The sequence below is a fragment of the Triticum aestivum genome, chromosome 2D (assembly GCF_018294505.1).
Source record: "Triticum aestivum cultivar Chinese Spring chromosome 2D, IWGSC CS RefSeq v2.1, whole genome shotgun sequence".
In the NCBI taxonomy this organism is placed as follows: Eukaryota; Viridiplantae; Streptophyta; class Magnoliopsida; order Poales; family Poaceae; genus Triticum; species Triticum aestivum.
In genome coordinates, this window is record NC_057799.1 from 646,292,461 (window position 1) to 646,295,860 (window position 3,400).

Consider the following 3,400-nt stretch of genomic DNA (forward strand, 5'->3'; position numbering starts at 1 on the left):
ATCTCTCTGTAGTCCTTTGATCACAGTTTTATTTGCTTTTATGCATCAGGTCTATCATTTAGCATTTCTCATTCATTGCCCCTTTCAACTTATAAGCATTGAATTCATGATTGCAGGATTGTCTCCAGGTGCAATAGTCGTTCAAGCACATGCAGTTTTTGGGAGTGAAGTCAAAGAATAGCTTGGTACTTCTGTGGTTGAGATTTCAACAGAGGGATGCTGGTGCAGTAACCATATCTATGGTAAGACATATGGAGTAAAATTAAGAGTTGATACCTTTTTTGTTCTACTGAAATTTTACCCGTCTAAAGAAACTTCGTATCATATACAAAGAGGAGAAACTGCATTCTTCAGTTCCAGACATTTAACAGTGATCTGAGAGGTTTTAGCGTGGACTACAAACTAATCTCAGCTATGTCTGAATGTAGTGCAAGGAATTCTGCTTCTTGCAGCTGTAGGACCATGAGATGTCGATGCTACACGATACGACACACCAAGGTCCCAGCCAAGTCAGTGATGTTGCCCCGACTCCCTGTTTCTTCAGCTTGAGGAAGCCCTGTGGCAGCCTGACTCTCTTCTGCCTATTGTCGTCCTATCTGACCTGCTACTAGGCAACTACTACTACTCACGTTTGATAGGTGAACCTTCTGATTCTCCCTTCCTGTTCTTCCCTTCTTGTTATCCAATTGCTCTTGATAACTGAATGATTCAATCAAATTTCATTGCAAAGCAAACTGTACCAGGCTTTTGTTCTTTCTAATGCTGTGTTAGTTCACATTAAGTTGTGAAATCCAAGTCCATACATTTAAAATTCTTGTTGTTCTAATTACACAAGTATTTTCTCATATATTTTTTCATTAACTAATGTTCATCACTGAAAAAAACAGCGCGCTATAGCGCCGCTAATAGCACGCTATAGCATATAGAGAATTGGCTCGCTAAATAAATAAATCTACAATGCCTTGCTAATAGCATATTTTCAGGGGCCACGCTATTTTCTATAGCGTGCTATTTTTTTCATTGATGTTCATACAGAAAACCATCTCAGTAACTTGATATAGTAGTTAGTTTTGACATTAGACGCAACAACTTTGACATTGATAATTTCCTCATGTTTTTAGTAGGGCGATAAAATTTTCTAGCATTTCATTATGAGCTGCAAGCTCTGAAAACATATGTATCCGCTCCTGAATTATGCTCTGTGTGGTTTCTGAATCATACATGCTGACGTGCATTGGCAATCATTATTCAACCACATTCCTTTTCACTGAAATAAGAACCACATAATGCTTACGATTTAATCTGGTCATCTAGACAACTAAATGGGTTAATATTATGCTTAATATCCTTTGGCATATCTTTTGGCTTCGTGCTATTGTGTTTTAGGTTGTCTGCTAATACTTTTAAGTCTTTCTTACACTCAATTTCAGATGCTATCTTGCGTACAACTGAGCAGTCTCGGCTATACTTCAACCCAGACATCAACGAAGCAAATAGCTTGATATATGGTACATTCATGATTACCAATCCTTGCTATTTTTTTTACCTTGACTAACACAAAGGTTGCAAAATGTGTAGGTTCAGGGAGCTTCGACGCTTGCTCCGACCAAAGAAGTCTTTCAAGCTAGATTTTCTTTCCATATGATACCTAGAACTGGCATTGGCTGAGGTGTTTGTAACCAATTGTATCTTGATTAATTTTTGCTCTGTTTTTCCCTCCCCCCTTATACCATACTATATTAATGAAATTTTGACCATAGAACTGTTGTTCTACAGTTTGCGGTTAAAAAAAAGAGCCAGCAAGGAGATGGAGTTTGCGAAGCACACGTTCGACCATGACAACCCCAAGCATGTGTCCCCATACTTGATGACGAGGCTACCAGGTGAATACCACTCATGAGATGTGTGAGCTCTAGCGAAGAGGATAAGTAGAAGCATAGAACACATATTTGTCATTAGGGACACGCGAGGATGTTGTTGCAACATCCGGGCACATTTACTTAAAAATAAATAGATTTCAAAAGACATGTGTTATATTTGAGAGACGTGCGTTGCACGTGCACGCTTACTAGTATGGGCAGGGAGGAAAAGAGGCAGCGGCAGCCGCCAGCGCCCAACGCGTATCCCCTCAAATCACGAGTTAATCCCGTCGGGGACCAGGGTAATAACGCCATGGACAATAGTACTAGTTTTTTTAAGGGGTAAACCACACTTTATTCAATGTTTGGAGTATGATTTACAGGAATTACAAACGGGTCGTGGGGAGATCCCAACCACAAGTACCGACCCACATCTAAAGAAGAAGAAAACTCGAAAATCCGGGCTCAGATGCTCCCGCTCAGAAAAATTTCAAAATAAATACTAGAAAAATTCAAAAAAAAATCCAATTTGTTTTTGTGTGGTACATAATTTGATGCGTGAGGTCCACTTCAAATTTTAACTCATTTGGATATTTGAGCAGCTCTCGGCAAAAAAGACAAATCGGGTCAAAACAGTTCGTGAACAATAAACTTTTTTACAGACCCCGATTTTGTCTTTTTTGCAGAGAGCTGCTCAAATATCCAAACGAGTTGAATTTTGCAGCGAACCTCACGCATCAAAATATCTACCACACAAAAAAATTGAATTTTTTTGAATTTGTTTAGTATTTGTTTTGATTTTTTTCGTCGGAGCGGGTGCAGCTGAGCCCGGGAGCTAAATTGGCCTTCTCAAGAAAACTTAACTAAATTACTCAAAGTTCATACTGCGTCCTTCAAAAATAAAATTGCAGCTAATAAAGTCTCTCGCTCGAGCACAAATTTCCTTGATGATAGCACCGTGCCTTCCCTCCGATCCATTCTTTATCTCTGCTACAACTCCTTTGCAGTCACATGCAATAACGATGCGGTGAAGTGATAGGTCGAGTGGTAATGCCAATGCCTCGCGGCAGGCCAGTGCCTCCAACGCCGCTGGTTTTGCTATGTCCCTAAAGATCATAGCGGAAGCACCCAAATAAAATCCTGAATGATCACGACACACCGCTGCAGCTGCCCCGCTCCTTCCGTTTCTAGCTAGCCCACCATCAACTTGGATCTTGGCCACTCCCATGTCCGGTGCTCTCCAATGACTTGTGCTTTGCCTTGCACCCAGTGGTGCAACTTGCACACCAGAGCTACTAGGTTCCACAATTGCATCTAGCTCTGCTATATAGTTCAGCACAAAAGCATGTGTCGCATGCGGACTTTGCAAAAACCCCTCGTGTATAACTTTACGCCGAGCTGCCCAGATTGCCCAAAGGGTGACGACCAGCTTGATGAGACTAGCATGCGATAGATCATCTATAAGTGAAAATAACCACAACTTAGCATTTGGTTCCTCCGAAGCTTGGACGTACTCAGCCACATCCTCATCTACTAGTGCC

General features: G+C 41.0%; 2 long non-coding RNA genes across 2 annotated transcripts; both read left to right on the plus strand.

Moving 5' to 3' along the window:
* On the plus strand, window positions 1-1,446 carry LOC123050768 (uncharacterized). Its single transcript, XR_006423843.1, has 3 exons — window positions 1-242; window positions 429-638; window positions 1,431-1,446. It is a non-coding gene; the product is annotated as an uncharacterized lncRNA (long non-coding RNA).
* Window position 1,447: 1 nt separating this feature from the next.
* LOC123050769 (uncharacterized) lies at window positions 1,448-2,023 on the plus strand. The gene is made up of 3 exons (XR_006423844.1): window positions 1,448-1,508; window positions 1,579-1,669; window positions 1,777-2,023. It is a non-coding gene; the product is annotated as an uncharacterized lncRNA (long non-coding RNA).
* The last annotated feature ends 1,377 nt before the right edge of the window (window positions 2,024-3,400 follow it).